This window comes from Streptopelia decaocto (genome assembly GCF_964273445.1).
Source record: "Streptopelia decaocto genome assembly, chromosome: 7".
In the NCBI taxonomy this organism is placed as follows: domain Eukaryota; kingdom Metazoa; phylum Chordata; class Aves; order Columbiformes; family Columbidae; genus Streptopelia; species Streptopelia decaocto.
This window is the reverse complement of record NC_138661.1, coordinates 23,614,568-23,634,473: the sequence shown is the minus strand read 5'-3', so window position 1 is coordinate 23,634,473 and position 19,906 is coordinate 23,614,568. Positions and strand designations below refer to the sequence as shown.

Here is a 19,906-nt window from a genome sequence, read left to right as displayed (position 1 = left end):
TCTGGGTGAATTCCACTACCCTCTGCCTCTGAGACCTGAGTGAAGCGTTGGTAAATGGGAGCTTCGTGTGTAACATTGCGAAAGTTTGGCCATCTTTGGTGATAGCTGTTACTAGTCTGTGGAAGTCCCATGCTCCCCTCAGTTGCTTGCATACTAATCACTGAGTGACACCTTGATTGTTTCAACATCCTTGATTAATTTGCTTTGGGACCTGCTGAGCAATCATTGTTAGTGTCGCAAAGGGAAGAGGGATTTGACTGTTTCCACATTGTTTTATACTCTCTTTTAAAATTTGAGTTCAGAAGTTTCAAGTCATGCAAACCACATGATGAAGAGTATTTCAGGAGTTTTTTCCTTGATCTTTAGCAGTGTGATGATAATTAACTCCGTATATGCAAGAGACTTACTTAAGTCAACTGGAAATCCCAGTGTGAAGTTGAGAATCTCATTACAGCATTTTTTATTACATTTGGGTTTAAACACAAGAGTTTGAGCAAAAGATGAAACCTGGGCAAGAAGTGTCCAATCTCAAGGAAAAAAACACTCCTCAAATTTTGTCAAAATTGAAATACTTGTGTTAATATCTTACTTATCACAACTAACATATTTTACTACTTTTGGCAAGAAAAACAGGTCAACCAGAACTTACTAAGTAGAATGTGAGAAGTGCTGAAAATGAAGTCTCTATACGGTTGGTATGTAAGCAAAAAACCCTACAGAAATACTACGTAAATACAACTCTGCATTGACAGTATAGATAGCAAAGTAAACATGTTTTTATAGGAAGGGGAAGTTTGGAAAAATAAACACGACAACCATATGTGCATTAATTTTACGGTATTATTAATGATAACAGAAAATTTGGCTTTATATCTGGACATTACAGTCCAGTACGTAACGTTAAGATAGGAAATGTGAGCCTGTGAAGTGCTGAACACCACAGTTCCTCCTACCTATTGCTCAGCACCCATCAGGTCCAAACCAATAATGAGCCAGAACTACTTTTTGTGCTTGAACCATGAATTATGTGGAGCTGAAGACACTGCTGGGTGTGACCAAGCACTTCAATAGCTGGGCTGCGGGGCCCGATCCTCGTACACTTACAAAACAAACACCTCATGACCAAATGCCAGTTGTGGGTGATGAAAGATTGCAAGAGCCACACAGGCATGCGGACCCTGAAGCGCAAAGATACAAGCCTCTTCCTACTGCTGGGCTAATGGATCCAGACTCTTCAAGATATCAACATGGTTTTGAGTGAACATCTTGAGAAACTACTGTAAGTGAACAAGGCTTCTATGTGTTTGTGGGGCAATTGTGAGAGCTCTAACCAGGGCCTGGATGGTGGAATTTCTGCATTTCCTGGGTGGGTGGACCAAGATGAAATACATCTTCTGGTGAAGCCAGGGATATTTCTGTTGTAGGCATCATGGATCAAGCAGTGCTATTGTTTCTTTTGAAGCCATGCGTCACCATTGCTGTTTGTTTCCTATAGTGATTCATCAGTTTCCAACCCAACCTTCTATTAAGGGTGAGCAAAGAAGTTTGTCACGATGTACCTTTTTTACTAAACATTTTTAACTCGCTGTTATCTGTGGTCTGTTGAATCACACATGAGATGCTGTGCAGAAAACTTTTCCAATGCAACAAATGTACAGATTTCCACAAAGTTGCTACCGTGTCTGGTTCTTCATTTTTCTCTTGTATTACTTTCTGGTGTATGTTTGATTTCTGTCAGAATTTTAAAATCAGCCTTGTTTTTTGCCTCCTTTATGCTGCAGCCGTGGTGATTTCTGTGTGTTAAATGCTGTCACCCCAAAATGGTACAGATTATGTACAGATTGCGAGAAGAAGGGTAAAAAAGGAAGAAATCTGTTTAGTAAGTGGAAACAAGCAGACAAAGAAAAATGGCAAGCAAACAAAACACGAACCAGGTTAAGTATAGCTACCTTTTTATCTGACCTTAAAAAACTTATTAAACTCCAGAGATGCTCTCTTTCAATTCTGTGAGTGTGAGAGAACATCCACCCATGAGCAGCAGGATGTGGTAGGAACAGCCAGACTGGATGAGGCTTTTCCTGCTTGTGGCTTGACTGACTGCTAACCAACTTGTATTTTCTTTGTTTGCTTTTTTCCAATAAATTTAAATGTTCATTGCCAAAACTGTTCCCTTTTGTTGTTGTGTCTTTTGTGTTTTTTTTTTTTTTTCTTGTCCTGTCTCTGGATATTTGCAGAATAACATAGTTATTTTATTCCCAGTCTCGTTTCTTGAAAAAGACATGCTCTTTCGACTGGATATCAACAACTCCCTTTTGGGAAGGATCCTTAACTCCATTACAGCATTTACTAGTCTGCGTGTGTATTTTCATTTTGTCACCAGAGTTGGCTCTTTTACTGGGAACTGATGGGATCCAATCAATAACAACCTCTGTTTGAACAGCTAAATGCAATATGTATCTTTTTAATAATGAGTTCTCTTGACAGTGTCCAGGCCATTACTTGGCTATTGACTGATGCCTATGTCTGCAGATGGTAAAACCACAGCAAACTCATTTATTCTGTGGCCAGAGATATAAGAAATAAACAGAGTGGAACCTGCTGAGCCTGCCCTGTGATGACATGGAGCTCCATTTACAGTATTAGGGATTACTGTAACACAAAGTGTGGTTCCAGTTATGGTGAACCACAGCAGAGAACAACCATTCCATACTGAGACAAAACTCTAAATCCTGTCCAGAATGTGCCCTGATGTGCAGAAAGACTTTTGGCACTTACCATGCACTTGGAGTTAGCAGGGTTGTGTATATCATGGTAGCTACGTGCCCAGATGGGCAGCTGAGCTGGTCATTGCTGGACAACGAGAAGTACAATTTCTGTGTCTGAGTGAATACAGTGGGAGTGCAAATGTGTGCACACTTTGGAAGGTTTGGCTGTTTTGAATAAAATGTGATACTGTTTTTATTGCAACTGGAGTTCATTGAATCTGACAGCCCTGTAGGGTACAAAGGATGGCTGATTTGAGTAGCAATTAATTTGTATGTTTCTGGGCAATAGTGGCATTAGACAAGAAAGCTGAACTCAGACACACCTTCCCCTCTAATAAACCTCATCAGTCTCTGTGAGATCAGGCTGCTGCCAAGAGAACAAGGTTCCCGTAGAATTTGAGCAGCACAGATACGTTCATGTCACTGGAAAAAAAAAAAAAACAACACACCAGAAAAACAACCAAAACCTTCCCCATATAGATTTTACAAGCAGTGCTGCTGTAGCAGCCAGATGAGCATGTTCATATCTGCTCATTCAGGATCACGCTGTCTTCCTTAGTCTGCAAGAAATTCTCTCTTGCTCCAACACTGCGATGTAGAGAGTTCACTGATGTGGACAGTGTGAGTGTAACATTGTATGTACAAGGGTATTTTGGCCCAAGACCTCACCCCTCTCCCTTCTGGACTTTCTGAGGGAAGGTGAACAGAATATGTGCTTAGAAATGACAATAGCTGTGCTAGTAGTTGCAGAACCAAGACGTTGGTGTGATCAGCAGCCTCACAAAGCACCGTGCTGAAGCCTTTGTATTGCCTGCAGGGGCTGTTTCTAAACGAAGCCTGAATAGGGGCCTGATTGCACCTCTTCCCTTGATTACAGAGCAAGATTTCCTGGGGATGCTGCCTGCTGAATGACAGAGGAGCCCGTTGCTCTGTAATTATCACACTTTTAACTGCAGCGGGAACAGATTTTTCTATAGCCCCTCAGCTTCATTTAAAGTGACAAGTTACTGCAGGATTTATCCCCCACCTGTCCCTTTGGAGCAGCCCAGTTTTGCCTGTGTCTGAAAGAACTGCCTAACCTCACTTGCAGTCACTGTATCTCCCTGCCAGCCACCCCAAACTTTGTAACACTAAGGGCTAATTTGGCACTTTGCCATGAACCTGATGGATACACTTAATTTGCATATGCATTTACATACATTTTGTAATCAGAAACAAATGAACATGACCATAATATTTGCTTCCACTTGCATATTCCTTGATAGATGAATATAAATTGGTTGTTGTTGAATTCGCCAGCCATAAACAGCTGCAGACCCTCCCTTGGTCCTGTGCTCTGCTGTTCTAGAGGACAGCAGGCAGCTCTGGGACACATTTTGAGGGACCCAGATCTTCGCTTAGCAGTATAAAACTCTAAACCTGATAGTCTGCAAGGGCTGTGGAGTAAATATTGCAAGAAGCAAATCTGATATTTTATGCCACTTCTTACACCCCAGCTCTGGCATTGGGCAAAAGCCGCTAAGAACTCTGCTTGTGACTTAGTTTTGCAGCAATTTGTTTTTCCTCATCTCTTTCTCTTGCTCATTCTTCCTGGTTTAAGTTCCTTTGCTTCTATTAAAAATAGTAATTTTTTTTCAAGCCTGGTTGTAATCTTTTGATGCATTGCCAGATGGGCACCAGAGAAAGATGATGTATTAGGATTTTAATTAATGTTTAAAAGTGTTTTGAAACTTCAAAGTGCAACTTAAGCACCATTTGTTATTCTTAATAATAAATATTAAAAGTGAGCAGGAGCTGCAGGATTTCATTTTAAATCCCACACGCCCCTTCCCAGAAATGGCCTAGGACTCATCTCCCGTCACCAAGCATGGAGTGTCTGCAGCTTCAGACCTATCTGGATTTGCTTCGTACCATCCCCTGCTTTTAATGCAGGGGAGCCACAGTCCAGGCCCCCGTACAGAGTGTGCCATTGATTCAGAGAGTCTAGCTGCAATACATGCTGACAGCTATATTCTTCTTGTTTCAGTCTTCTGTATTATAGATGACCATGGGGCTACAATCCTTTTCTGCTTGATTGCAGATCAGCTGCAGCCTTCAGGCAACAAACAAGTTATAGCCCTCAGCTGGGCAAAGCTTGGACATCTCCTCTGCTGAAATGAAGCACATTGTGGTTGGGTACAAAGGAGATCGCCATTTGGTGTGAGGTGGATCTGGTGAAGAGTGAGAACAATTTGTAGGAAAGAAGGAAGTGGGACCTGGGGGGAAAACAGGATGAAAATGTTACTTTATAAGAGTAACACATAGTTCACATAGGCTGTTTACAGCAGCTGTTCCATCTTGGTTTACCTGCCTGATAACAGTTCTTGGCTGTCACAAAGAATAGATGTGAATGGGCTGACTGAGCTTCTGGGGGACTAAATCTAGCTGGAGTCAGGATACCAGCTTCCTCTATCAGCCTATAGACCAGCCTGGTGGCTCCTGCTCTGTCCCAAAGTGTGCACAGCTGGGATCTAAACTGCAATTTTGGGGCCATTATTAAAGAACGATTTAAATAAAAGTAACTAATAATAATTATGAAAGTAAGCAGAGCCAGAAATTTCTCTTTCCAACTTACAGTCAGGAGATAATTTGATTTCAGAAGGAAGGTTTATTTTCTTTTGGTTTTGCCCTAAAAAAAAAGGGGGGGTGGGGCAGGGAAGACTTGATCTATTATTACTGTCCAGGTTTCTGCTGAGCTAGGCAACCTGTCATGGAGGTCAATCAGAAGTAAATATAGCCTCAAGCAAGACAGCACATGCTGTAGCCTTGCTTTCATCCTTATTCCAGAATGGAGGTGTGCATGTCATTTGCCATAGGGTAATTTTGTTGAGTTTTGATGGAAAATGGAGGGAGATAATCCTCCCAGCTACCTTGAGGATACCGGCCTGACAAAGCTACAGGGAAGGAAATGGAGGAGAAGCACATCTGTCCAGCAAACTCTGGCACTACTGAGAAGATGAGCCTCTGCACGTCGACCTCAGCACTGGGTGTTCCTGGATGTGGGAGAATGTGGTAATCCATGTGATAGAATGGTAGAGTGGCCACCTGTCTGGTCCAGCTTCTGATTTCACTTTACCTCTTTTTCCTTTGCTGGCCTACTTTGAACTTGATGGATAGTGAAGCTTCTTTCTCTCCCTATAGAAAGCAAAGCAGCTGCCGTGTTATTGCTGTCCAGAGACAGCAATGTGACTTTTGGGTGTATGTGTGTCTCTCTCCCACAATCCTTCATTGCAGACAGAGTCACTGCCATTTTAAACCTACCCTGCAGAACAAAGCATTTGCCCTTCCTCCATCAATGAACAGGTCCAGGAGCTGACATCTGGGTCCAAAACAGCCCAAGGGCTGACAGAGGTAAATGTGGGGATGTAGGGAGGACTGTAGAAGTCACAGACTACTCAAAGCAGAACTGGTTTGTATTTGAATGTGTTTACTCTGAAATGGGTCTGGGACCTGAGAACACTACATTCACATTCTGTGTTACCAACAGCATTGCCAGTGATGCTGTTTCAGCTGTCCAGGCTCTGCCTGCATGTACACTTGCTCACCTCATTATCCTGAGGGGAGACCAAGGTGTAATGTGTAAACAAACTGGACTGGGGCAGCAGAACTTGGGTGGTCCAGTCATAAGAGCATTATCACCTAAGAGAATAATTTCCATTTCTGCCAGAGGTTTCCTGCATTCCCAGGGTGATTTGCTGGCAGACTAAAGGACACAAGAGTGGGTCAACTGACCTTCCTTTGCAGGAACTGACCTTCCTTTTACCCTCTGTGTCTCAGTTTTTGTATCTGAAATATGTACCCGGTGGGGCTTCCTGTATTCTAGGTATTAAGAATCCCACATGCTTCTGTGTGACAGTGATAGAGATGTATAAATATCTTAGCAGGACAGGTAGATTATGATAATTCATGAGCACCCAGCAGAATGACCTGGTTTTATTGTTGGTTTTCCAGCTAGGCTTGCAGTCAGAAGTTACAGTGTCTTTCCTTGTTAAGTGGCCATGTTTGAGGAGCATTCCTCATCTTTCTTTTCAACTGACATCTCCTAGTTTCCTGCTGCTTTTTGCAGTGTCACACTATGAGTACTCAAACCCTTCCCAGGCTAGGCCACAGTTGTGCTGGTCAAGACCGAGTCCAAGCAGCAGCGTAGCCTCCTCCATGTCTGGTGACACAGAGTGGATGCTGCACTGCAGGGTGCTGATAGGAGCAATGGGAGGAGGAGAGCTTTTGACTCTTTTTTTGTATCTGTATCATGTGCTCCACTGAATTCCCCCAAATGCCCTCTGCCAAGAACCTCAGATGCTGATCAGATGCTTTTCCTTGTGTGGTGACCCACCTTTGCCTACCTGTCCACATTGGCACCCTCCCTGCTGTGGTTGCTGCTTCCAGCTTGCCCTGTTCACCATCCCTGCTTGAGACTCACCTCGGCCTTGTGTTGTCAGGGAAAGCAAAGAGGGTAGAAAAGGCCACCAGAGCAGAATGGCAGAGTTTGCACTTCCTCTGTTCCTGTATGAATTAATGTATAAAAAACAGGACAACAGAGAAGAAAGCTTGGGTTGGTTTTGAGTGTTTAATTAGCCCAAAGCTGCCACGTGTTTTGTGGTTCTAAGGCACTGAAAGGGTACATAAAATATTCTTTCTTTTCCTTTTAATTGTCATCAACACAACACTAACTGCTTATTAGACACAGCAAGTGTATTTGTAGATGGTCTGCAGTTTGTAATGTAGACCAAGCTGGGAAGGGGTACTTGCCTCCCAGGATTTTGCTCCTGGTGGGGTGATTTTGCTCCTGGGGGGTGATCTTCCGCCTCCTAATCATGGAATTTGACCAGTAAAATAACCCGAGTGAATATGATGGACTGGGTTTGGCTCTGAGTATCTGTCAGAGACCTTTCTCAGAAAGGTTCATTGGTAGATGTAGAAATCTGAGCTGTAGGTTAAAACCAGGCTTCAATCTCTAATGCTGCAGGAAGCCCCCAGAGTTTGCTTGGCTGCTGCATTTATTCAGAAGCCTTTCTCCGACTCTATAGTCTCTTGGGTGGATTTTCATTTCTTCTCAGTTTATTGCCTTAGTACTTGAGAAAAAATGACACATTCTGAGTTTTCCAAACCTCTGGTGTGTCTCCGCAGGCATGTGTTTGATTTTCTGGTCTTTCCTGCTGCTTCTATCCTGCCAGGTTGGCTTTCAGGGTTAGAGTGCCTCTCAGTACTTTTCTCCTCAAGATAACATAGAAGAAATCCTTGGAGCTAAAGGCAGCTTTGTCCACTGAGGCTGGTCAGATGGCACAGGTGAGGCAATGATAGCTGACAGAGACGAGAGTGGCTTGTGTCGCAATCTGCGAATTTCATAGCTCAGTGACATTGCTGTTAAATTCCTTAAACTCTTTTCTGTATGTGGCAGAAAATATATTGCTTATATTCTCCAAAGAATTTTTTTAAATGAGGAAGAAATGTATGGAATCATTCCTTAATAAATTGCTGTTTAAAACAAAAAAAAAAAAGGAAAAAAGTGAGGTTCGTGAAGAGGAAAGGAGATTCAATTGCTTGTCTAGGAACACCTACAAGAAAAAGCTGGGAAAATAGCCAGAATTTATGTGCTTTTTCTTCTGTCTTTTGCCTTTTCCACTGTGGGTCCTGTGAGGAGAGAGGTAGAGGGCAGAGGGCTGTGCCATCACCCTGCAGGATGCCTGCCAGACCTCTGGTGTAACTGGAGATCTATGTAGGTCCTTGTTATTCACATAGCTTCAACTTTTAAGGAAGATAACAGGAGATCAATGAACATTAAAATTATGGATTGGATATATTGCCATCACGAAGCAGTAGTATCACATCTCTCAGGATAACCAGAGCTAGAGGTGTGTTTGTATTGATGTCAAAGATGAGGCGCAACTCATACAGGTGTATCTAGCTGAAAATTTGCTAGCTCAGGTACTGGTAGCTGTGTGATCATGGCTCCTTGAAAGGTACTCATGCTGACAGTGGTGTAGTCATAGGTTTATTATTGGTTAGAAAACAGTCTGAGCAGACATTGGATGCTGCAGAAAATGGCAAAATCCTTTTTTTTCAGAGTTCCTCTGGTGGGCACGGTGCTGCTGGAGATCTGATTTTTTAAAATTATTATTTTTTTTAATCTTATTTTTTGAAAAGGAAAATAAAAATTAGGGCTCTGCGGATCAAATTGTAATTAATGATAGGTTACGGTCTTAGCTGTCTCCTCCTAAATTCTCTATTTTCCTTTATTACTTAAGCTGAAATGCTCCGTTGTTTCTCAGCTGGAGCAATGAACATATCTACAACAAATTTCCAAACCTTCGAGTTTTGAACAGATATGAGACCTATATATCTATACGCTTTATCTCTACTTTGCATCTTACACATAAATGTATTTTTAAGGCAGTCTGTATTTTGACTGCCCTATCTTGTGGCATGTTGAAATGAAAGACATGTGAAGCAACATTTTGACCAGCTAAGACACATCAGAACAAGACAGCTTGGAAATGTTTTCCTCGTGAGAAATTGTGGTTTCATTCAAATCAAAATATTTACAAAAAATAATGATTTTGATGACAGTCTGCAGAAAAAGTGATATATTTTTATTTTGTAGAATTTCTGGATTCTGACTTTGTTTCAGATGTAGTCTATATCAATCGCATATGTATTTCTAGCTTATTTTATAACTTACTGACATTATTGTCCCTAATATAGACCTACTACTGATGAGCTGCAATATATCATAAAAATGTAGAAGTGTTTTAAGGAAGGGGCGTATACTTCCACACTGACTAAAAAGCTGTAATGAAACCTGAGAACTGAACCCCACTGTGCCACAACTCTGGGAACTGTAAGGCCCAGAAGTGGAGGCAGAAGGAGACCTAAGCATAGGTTAGGCTTGACCAGAGAGAAGAACAGGTTTCCAGCTCACAAACAGTAAGCAGAGCCTGGAGCACAGGTAGGGTGATGAGTCAGATCGATGCCCTTTGAAACCTCCCAGGAGGGAAGAGTGATGTGAAGCACTGTTATCATTTAAGTTAATTGGAAGTGACAGATCTGCAGGTACTGCTGTTTGTCAAGAACTTCACTAAAGGAAGGGTCCAAGGAATGATCTTAGGTGAACAGGACTTGGATGGGTTATTCCGCAGTGTCACTGAACAGTGCAGTCTCTGTACAGTGACAGTAAGGGCAGCAAGGCTGCATATATTAAAGAACCACAGCTGCTGATTTCACAGGTTAGGATTGTCAGCAGTTTGGTCTTTAGCCTTTTGCGTGTGTTGGATTGAACCTGAATAGTTTGCAATGTAGCTGGACCTGAAGACTGCACAATGGGCATTCCCAAAGAAGACCATAAAAAATAAATCTCGGTGCAAGAAATGGTCTTCGAAATGCAGCCAGACCAGGCTGAGATTTGGGCTGGTTGAACAATGAAAATCACTTGGGAACTGCACCAGTATGGCATGACAGCTATCCTTGAGCTCTGGGATGTTTTTCCTGTCATTGCCACTGCCAGGGTGGTGACTCCCAGTTTGCCTGAGGCAAAAGATAGCTAAACCAAAGCACTAAGTAACAGATCCTCTATCTCAGGAGAACAATTGGCTGTGACTTCAGACCTCATTTGTCAATGGTGTTTAATTATAGCTCTGCTACCACTTACAGTGGAGGTCACTGCTGTATTGTAGGTCTATTTAATGCTCCCTCTGGCCTTAAAAATCTATGAATCTATATCCCACTATTTGGGGGCATTTCTCACAGTCTCCACTGGTTTTCTTCTAGAGCCAAAATAGCTGAAGTTTCCTCTTGGTTACTTGACAAAATGTTGTTGGAAAGCTAACTAAAACAATTTAAGCCACTTTTCAGGTCTCAGTGTGAAGCAAAATGTAAGTTTCATCTGTTTTAGTTTCTAGCCTTGCACTGGCCCAGTTGTTTTCTCCTTGGGAAGGGCTGGCTGACTGTGCTGCAGTGTGGGTACAGGAACTATCTGAGCTTACAGATACAGTGTCATTAATGAGCTGTTCTGTAGAAAATACATCAAATATACAGATAATTTTATATGTTTTCTTGCACATCTGGTCACATAAATAATATTCAAGTTAACCTCCTACACCAAGTGCTCTTTAGTAAAGCCTTCATACACTGATGAAAGATGTGCTTAACTAAGAACTAAACCCAAATCCATTTAGATTTGTTGATATTGTCAGTTTAAAAACATGCTACTTTAAGTCCCATTTTGGAAAGTGATTCAGGCACCTTGTGACTGATTTGGGCTTCTAAGCAGTAGTTCTGATCATTTAACCTTCATATTGTATTTATTTCCATCATTTTTCACCTCTAAGGATTTGGCCCAAATAGCACATTTCTGTTTGAGATTCTTTCCTTACTTTTATTTGCCTTTAATATTTTTAATGATCTGATACTGAACTAAAACCAAGGCCATTCAAATGTGTTTTTTTTTTCTTAAAAAATAAACCAAACCAAACACAATAAAACAACAGCAAAACCCCCCAAAATCCACAAAAAACTGAGTGAAGAAGGAAAATTAATTGCAGAAATCCTGCTTTAATATGATATTAAAGTTGTGAATTTCAGAAGTAAATGGTAGTACCTGCTACAATCAAAATGCCACATGGCATCCATTCAAATGTGCTTCAGGCATCCTGCACTTGAATTGTGTGCAAGGCAGGAAAATAAAAGAGCTAAAACGCTGTCAGGTTAATAATAAATTGCGCATACATGTGGCACATTTCATCAGAGTATTCCTAAGCATCTCACAACTACTGATAAATCAGTCAGCCTTCACATCACTCTACCACACAGTGAAATGCATGTTATCTCCATTTTACTGATGGCAAAACTGAGAGGCAAGCAGAAAGTGAATTATTGAAGGGTATCGAGTCAGAAGCTGACTGAGATGGGGTTGGAATCCGGAGTGCTAAATCCTAAGTATTAAACAATATAGTAGGTTGTTTGGTTTTATCCAAGTGTGCTGAAAAAAACACAAAATTCTTTAGTTTACATTGAATGTGAAGCTAAAAATGGGGATTTGGATTTTAAGCATTCTTGTAAAATTTCAATTGATTGCAATTCAAAGGAAGATCTCTCTTTATTCTTTCTGGTAGAATGGAGTGTCCATATCCAAGATGTTCTGTTCTTTGTGACTGTTGTCAGGTAACTTTTTCACCTGAAACCATCTTGAACCATCTTGTTCCCTACTTCTTGCCTGTATGTTGCACTATATAGGCTAGGCTGTACAGATTCCTCTGTTTCATGTCGGTTTATAATCAATAATGAGGAAAAATAGACTTGTAGCAATAGAAGTTTTAGATGACTTTGCCTATCTGTGGTCATGTGCTCTTCAATGTAACTTTTCAAAACAGGGAAGGTTTAGTTCCTTTAAATATTTCCAGTAGAGAAAATTTTATGATTTCACCAAAAATATCAAAATGAAACACTGATTCCGGTCTCTGAATGCTTTACTGGGCATCCCCTTGGCTGGAAGGTGACAGGAGCAAGTATAATAAGGTCTTACATTTCCCTCTCACCTGCATTTCTGCAGACTTGCCAAGGTGATGCTCTCCGTGTAACCTTTTCTTCCTGCCTGATGTTCATTGTCAATATAGACAGTGAGTTTTGCTGGAAACTTTGCATCAGAGTGTAATGACTCCAATGAAGGCTGGACTCTTATGGGCCAGGCTTCCAGCTGAGACAGATCTGACTTTATAGAATGTTGTTCATATGTGGTGGAGAAAGAAGAGTTTTTGATTGGACTTTTTTGTTTGATTTGGTTATTTTGAGAGCAGATCGCATGGAAGAACAAATTCCTGAAAAGACATGGGTTTTTATCTTTGCTCTCTTTAAGCAGCTTAAAAAGAACATTTTGGAAGAGTTCTTTATACCATGTGTGTTGCCCATAAGTCTCTTCTTTAGATGCTGATTGGTTCCAATATGTCCCATTTCTATTGTTACCCTTGAAAACAAAGTTGCCTGGCAAACAGCAGGTACCCAAGTGAGCAGAAAGTTCCACGTGGAATGAAGGTGGTGGCAGATGGAGCATGATGACCTTGTGCTTATTCTGTAAACAATAGCATAATTACAAGACTTGAGCAGTGGCTCTTTAGCCCAAAAGTGCTCTCTTATTTTCTGTGTAATCATGACATACTGCATTTAACTGTACTGTCCTTCAACAGATACTCTGTTTTACTGTGTAGCATACAGGAGTGTGAGTAAGACTCCTATGCTCAGGGGTAACTAACAGTTCTGACCTGGCATTTATTTTAGAAGCTGTTTAAATTAAATTATTAAAAGCTGTAAATGTTAGTTATGGACTGTTTTGGTGCAGTGCACAACAGAATTTAATTGTTGTGTTGGTGCTGTGAAGAAGCACATCACTTCCTTCAGGTCTTTAATAAAACTCATCAGCAGAACTAGGCCAGAAGGAAACAGATCTAAACGAACAGGCAATGCCAAGATCAGGAGTGACATTTGTTGGTAGTGCTGTCAAAGTGGATACCAAGATAATCCCAGAAAAGAGAGTGGCCAGTCCAGACTGAGATGTGTTGCTAGAGTTATTAGCTTTGTGGTAGATGATTGGAGAATGGTATGCAGACCTGTGACTGTATGGATCTTTTCCTTAAATCTTTCTGGCAGTCTTTCATAAGCCAAACCACACCTGAACACCAACAGTCCAGCTGTTTCTTCCTCAGAGCAGAAGTAAGATGATTTTTGTTGCTGATTATGGCTCTACTGCTTTTCATTGCTTTTCCTTCAGCCTAATTGTCCCATCTAGGCTTGACCCTGGCTCTGTTGGACTTATCACTCTGTTTGGAGTAGGAAGGAAGCAGATAGTGCTCTGACTTTAGCACTGAAACGTGTTCCTCTCGACCCCAACCCTAAAGTGGTAGATGAAGGAGGCTGATTTCAGGAAGGAGAGTTGGAGTGAGAGAGGTGACAGATGATGTGAGGAGAAAGCAGAACTGTCAGGGCGATCATGATTAGCAGGGGAAGAACCTCCCGGTTGTGACTGGCCAGCCCAGTTTTTGCATGCAGGCACTGAGAAGCAAAGCAATCTCTCTGAGGCAAAGCTACGGGAGGCTGGGGGCTGGGCTCTGCAACTGGAGAAAAAGGAGGCGAGTCAGCAAGGGAGAACCCAGTCATGCTGTGTTTGAGGTAGGAAGGCTGCCCAAGCGTGGAAAACCGATCAGCCCTCAGGGCAGCCAGTTGGAAGGTAAAGCTGTACTTTCACATTTGCATCTTAGTACTTGTCTTCAGCTAAGTGAAGTATCAACATCTTTTGAGGATATGTTCCATGAGCATCTGCTGCGAGGGCTCTAAATCTTCCTCCTTTTGATGTTTGATTCACTTGCTGAAATTGGCCACCTGATACTGGAGACACATTCCGCACATCGTCCTAGCCCTCATCAAATGTGTTCCAAGAACCTTGTCAGGTATAAAACCAAAGCAGCAATGCACGAATCCATTACTTCCTACAACAGTCTTTTGTTTTGGTTTGGTTTGTTGTTGTTGTTCGTCTCATTCCTCTGTTCTTGGCTTTGAGGACTGAAGTCTTCTAGGTCTTCAGATGTCACTTATGGATTCTGTTGGGCCCACACATTCTACATATACGAAATTAGAGTCATTGTAGGAGCTTTGAGTCTCCCTTTCCTTTAATAGGATGACATAAAGGTGCTGTGACCTTCTTTCATTTCCCTCCAGGCATTGTGACAGAGAACTAGGTAGTGGAATGTGGCTAACATGCTCAAGCCGAACTTGTTTCTGAGAAAACACTCTTCTCTGTTATCTCCTAGACCATTTGCCATGAATTGCTTCTGTCTGTCTGAACTGACTCTTCGTGACCCCTCTGGGATTCGAAGCCCTGCCAGCTTAAGTGCTCTATATTTTCCAGAGTTAATCGTTATATGGGATGGCTATGACAGGCATCTCTTCTGTGTGTGGGAATTTCAGAAAGGAGCAGGTGCCTGATTGTCCTATTATCGTTCTCCACAAGCATGTGTAAACTGCAAGATATGAGGTAAAAGCTCCATCTGCTGGAACAGTCTTTGAAGACCCTGTTGGAGGTGAGCTTCAGTCTTCTCAGATGAGGTGGCTTCATTCAGGGCCTTCCATAGGAGGCAGGAAAGCAAAGACTAGTGTGGAAAAGATAGCAGGCAGAAAACAGCCAGAGCTAATGTTAGTCATGTGCTGAGGTAGCAACACTAAGGCTGACTTGATCATCATTGGTACTGGACCCATGTCCTGTATTTCTAAGGTGATTGCCAAGGTCCTGGTTCCAACTTTGCCAGGAATAGCCCCAAGTTGGCCAGTATCCAGCAAACTAATGATAATCTGTGTGTCATGAGACTGCACACTGCTGAGCAATTCGGAGTCAGTAAGAAGGTGATCTGCACTGCACTTGAGACAATGGAAAATATCTTTCTCTATTAGTATATAGAAAGGCTGTGAAGAGTAAGATCTAGGATCAAAGCAGTACCAAAGGACCTCTTAAATCCTTGTCATCTAATGAAATAGGGGCATATTGAGGTGCTGTTAACTTCTCAGAAGTTGTTACTAAGAGTTTCAGAGACTCTGGAGATCAAGTATATCAAGTATAGCTTACAGGATGTCAGATGGTCCAACCAAAATTGCTAGAGTAATAAATAGGCCTCTTTGGCCATGCCAGAGCTATTTGTCAGCATCAGTTGAGTAATACCCATTGCAAAATGAGTGGAAAAGGGATTCCAGTTCCTCCTGTGGGACTGAATATGTCTATAGTCATTACTTCTGGCAATATATGATTTCTTTGTATGAGTTTCATGCATTTTCTGAAGGAGATGCTGTAGGGCATAAAATTATAAGGAACAGTCAAAACTAAGTGAAATAAGAGAGGGCCCAACTGGTTTTGCGTTTTGCCATTGAATTGCAGTGAATACAATTCCCAGATGAACAGACTTTACTTTCTTAGCAACCTGAACATTGTGCCAAGAAGTTTAGTGAGATATTGGAGGATAACAGTTGACTTCTTCCCGAGTAATACAGCCCACACATATTATACACCTGCAAATGTGCAGTGGTGATTAGGAGCATTCTCAGAGTTTAGTGAATAAATCTGTGGAGACAACCCCATCCTCTTTTTTAAATCGTGGTATGGCTGTAGCTATCTGGCCAGTTTAATCTTTTATATATTTTTCTCCATTCCTTTTCAGGGTATCACTCATAAGAAAGCTTGCCCCAATAGCAGTGGATGTTGCTTTCTTTGGGAGTCACACAAGAGATTATGTAGGAGTGAAGAAGGAGCTTTTGCTCATGCTCCATTACACCAAATAATAAGGGAGGTTGTTTCTAGGCCTGAAGGAGCCTAGCAGATGTGTATATATTGTCTTCTGTCAGAAGTTTAAGATAGTAAAGTGGACCTTTAGCCACTGACAACTGCAAGCTCAAGACTGGCTCACAGTTCTTGCCTGCCATCACCCAGTCTGTAGGACATGCCTTGGAGTGGTGCTGTTGTCTCCTGTGTTCCTAACACAAGCTCTCTTGGTTTTCTGTTTTTGTTTGTTTGTTTGTTTTTGTTTTGTTTTTGTGTGTGTGTGTGTTTTTGTTTTTTTTTGTTTGTTGTCTGTTGGGGTTTTTTGTTTGTTTGTTTTTCCTGACTCTTCATGTTATTGTAGGGAGTTCATCAAGCATGCAGCACTTGAAGTAGAAGGGTATTCTAATTCCTCCAGTAGATAGAAGCTACAACAGTTGATCTTTCACCCATAAGAAGCAATTAAGTTCATGGATGTTATGACTGATAGGCAATATCTTCCTCTTGGATAGTTTCTTTCTCTCTAGTCCTTTACAAGTGGGGGTTAACTGTGCTACACTGGTGAGAAGGAATCAGTGCTTCTCAAATGGTGGTGTGCAGAACTGATAGTATCTGTTAGACTTTACCTTTGGCCTTCTGGAGTGTGGCTGAGGTCAATATATTCTGCCTAGGCACCATAAAAGCAAGGGAATCACATTTTTCCACCTCACCTTCTTATGGCTAATCCTGAAGAAAAATAATATTGCTTATTGTCCTCCCCACAGTGACAATAGTAATGACCATTCCAGGGCAGTATCACTATAAGGCACAGATACCCACTTGAGCTATCTGCAGTGTTGAGTAATGTGCTCTCAGGAGGAGATGAAGCTACAGTAGTGTCCTGGAATAGAAAGTTGTCAGGCTGGTCTGCATAGCGTTTCTGCTTGTTTTAGAGAGTTCTGTTGTGGCACGGCTGATAAGCAATCTGTCCGTATAATGTTACATTACATAAACAGCCAGGGAGATGTACTCAGTTGTCCTCTCACTGGGAAATCATCAGGATCTAGGTATAGTGTTATTAACCCTGTTGCACTACGCCTCCAAGCTGGCAAGCTTACTCACCAGACTTTTGATATCCAGCAACTGGTAGCTGCTGAAAAAGTCCTTATAAATGTTCTTCTATACATTCAGTTAATATAGATTTTTCATCACAGACTTGTTTACAAGGGAAGATACCATGTGCTCCATCTGCTGCTCCATATACTGCCTGTGCTAGTTATCTACTGGCTTAATTTTGCAACTGTGTAGTTTTCTGCTGTTTTCCCATATATGCTGCCTAATATCTAGGATTAGATGGCACAAGGCTATGATTTTCCTGATCACCTTTTACCAAATGACAGTGTTTGTGTTGTCATACCTGTCTAGATGTCCAGCTAGCCCACACCCTTCTTCCATCTTATATGGGTGTATATCAGAATGACCTGCAGTTAATGTTCCTAGTTGACTTACCTCTTTGCATGACAGATGGGAAGTGAGCAGCTGAATACGACTACCAGTTTGCTTCTTACAGATTCAGGAGTTTTTGATACAAACCAACAAGTTCTCATCCAGGAGGAGTTACTTCTCACAGTATGAGTTTTAAGTAGGAGCTGCTTAAAGCTATCTGTACATGTGCAAGCCCCTGGTAAAAATATGGTTCCTACATGCTGCTTTTGCGACACATTGAATTAATGTTCAATTCTTGGGGTTCACTTTACAACAATATCGGCATATCACATGCATATAAGTATAAGTCATATATTCTGTTTTAAATTCGGTATTACCAGTATTAGTAGTCCTTCAGGATCTACATTATACTCACTTATTTTTTCTTTAGAGACTTCTACCTGAAGCCTCTATGTCTGCTTTCTAAAGTTTGCTTTGAATTTGAATATTTGAGTGTATCTTCTTATTGATGTCCTCTAATACAAAAACTCATCTTCAGCTCCTTTAGCTGTATCATGCAGCATTCAGTTGCAAAAAGATGGTACTGAAACCCGGTAACTGAAACTCCAACTTTGTTCCTTGCTAGCATGTCCTTGTGCTTCTCTGCAAATGATTATATGTACTGTTCTTCTTCTCTAAGTTGTATTTGTCTGTGGAAGGAAAAGCAGTACATCCCTTCGACTGCCTCCCCTGTGTATTTATGGCTATATCCAGCCCATCAAAGTTACACCTTTCAGAACCACTTAGAGATTTTATCCAGCTCTCATTAAATGAGTGGGCTGCTTTGCATATCCAGGCACACTTAGAATCATAGAATAGTTTGGGCTGGAAGGGACCTTATAAATGTGGGTTGGAAGGGACCTTCAAAGCTCATCTAGTCCAACGCCCCTATAATAAGCAGGGACATTTTCAGATAGATCAGGTTGCTCAGAGCCCCATCCAGCCTGGCCTTGAATGTCTCCAGGGATGGAGCATCGACCACCTCTCTGGGCAACATGTGCCAGTGTTTCAACACCCTCATTGTAAAAAATTTATTTCTCATGTCTAGCCTGAATCTCCCCTCTTCTAGTTTAAAACCATTACCTCTTGTCTTATTGTGACGTGCCCTTCTGAAGAGTCTGTCCCCATCCTTCTCATAGGCTCTTCACCAACTGTTGCATAGTCTTCCATTCTTAAAGACAGCAAAAACCTGGCTAGTGGAAGTCCTGACCAACCTGCTCTAGTCTGACCCTGAGGGAGTCAGCGAGTCAGAAGAGATGGTCTCAAGAGACCCTTTCAAACCTCAACTACTTTATGATTCTGTGGTTCTGTGAACTCAGAAGCAGATGTTAGTACCTGTTTCTGCAATATGTTTTAAGGTGGCAATACAGAATAGTCACTTTTCTATCTTGTTAAATGTTGTGTCTTTGATAAGGCAGCTAGGTCAGATGCCAGTTCAGGAAAACAGTCCTTTAGTCACTCCTTGATATATCTAAAATACTTTTCTCCTGCAGTACTGGATGGCTACTGCTTTCCAGTCATTTCCAGTGGGATCTACACTCACATATTCTTGAAGAAGAGAGAATAGATATTACCCTTTAGTAATTAAAAAGGTCATAGAAAAGAAGGTACAGTCCCTCCAAATCCCTCAGCAATAGTGCTTATGACCATCACTGAAATCCAAAGATAAATTGCATCTCTGCTCCCTAATGGTTATTGTTTTGTTTCAGGGCTGTCTCTCCCTAGTGAAGGAAGTTTTTATTAGCTCTTTAAGTATGAGACTGATTACTCACCTGGCAGTGAATGAACCTCTGTGAGATGTAATCAGAATAAGACGAACAGGTTTCTCTGGTTCATGCTGCAGTTACGGGCCCTGAATTGTCCAAGGAATAAGAGAGAGCTGTGGCTTTCCATGACCTCATCACAGATGTGGAGATACGAACACCCTGGGGCAGCCTGACATATGTTGCTGGTTCTGACACCTTCCTTTTCCATGCTTTTGGTGCACAAGCAGAGCTGGATCCTGGCTTGTGAGGAATAACAGTTCCTGGAGGAGAGGTACTAGCTTTTACTCATGCAACAAGCATCTGGTGGAAATTTTCTGCCCTGACATTATGGCACGGCTCAGCCGCAAAGAGTTTGCATTTAGAAATAAGAGACTAAATTTTGTTTTTTCTGTGCTTAAGACCCAGGTGAGGTATCCATTAGTGCTTGCATTTGGCAGTCTTCTTGGTGGGGTGGTTGTGCTTTCTTAGCGTATACAGTGCGCAACATGTTAGTCTACTGTTGGAAGCCAATTATGATGATGGTGGCTTTTCTAGATTCAGAAATCAGCCAGGATATGAATTGAGTGCTCCACTCATCTACTTTCATT

The 19,906-nt window shown here is 41.7% G+C and overlaps 1 protein-coding gene across 1 annotated transcript in view; it reads left to right on the top strand.

Annotated features, from left to right (window-relative positions):
* The window catches only part of NRXN3 (neurexin 3), a gene marked incomplete at its 5' end in the record, with an annotated part of 972,314 nt that overhangs the window by 1,039 nt on the left and 951,369 nt on the right, over positions 1 to 19,906 (top strand). The window lies entirely within an intron of this gene.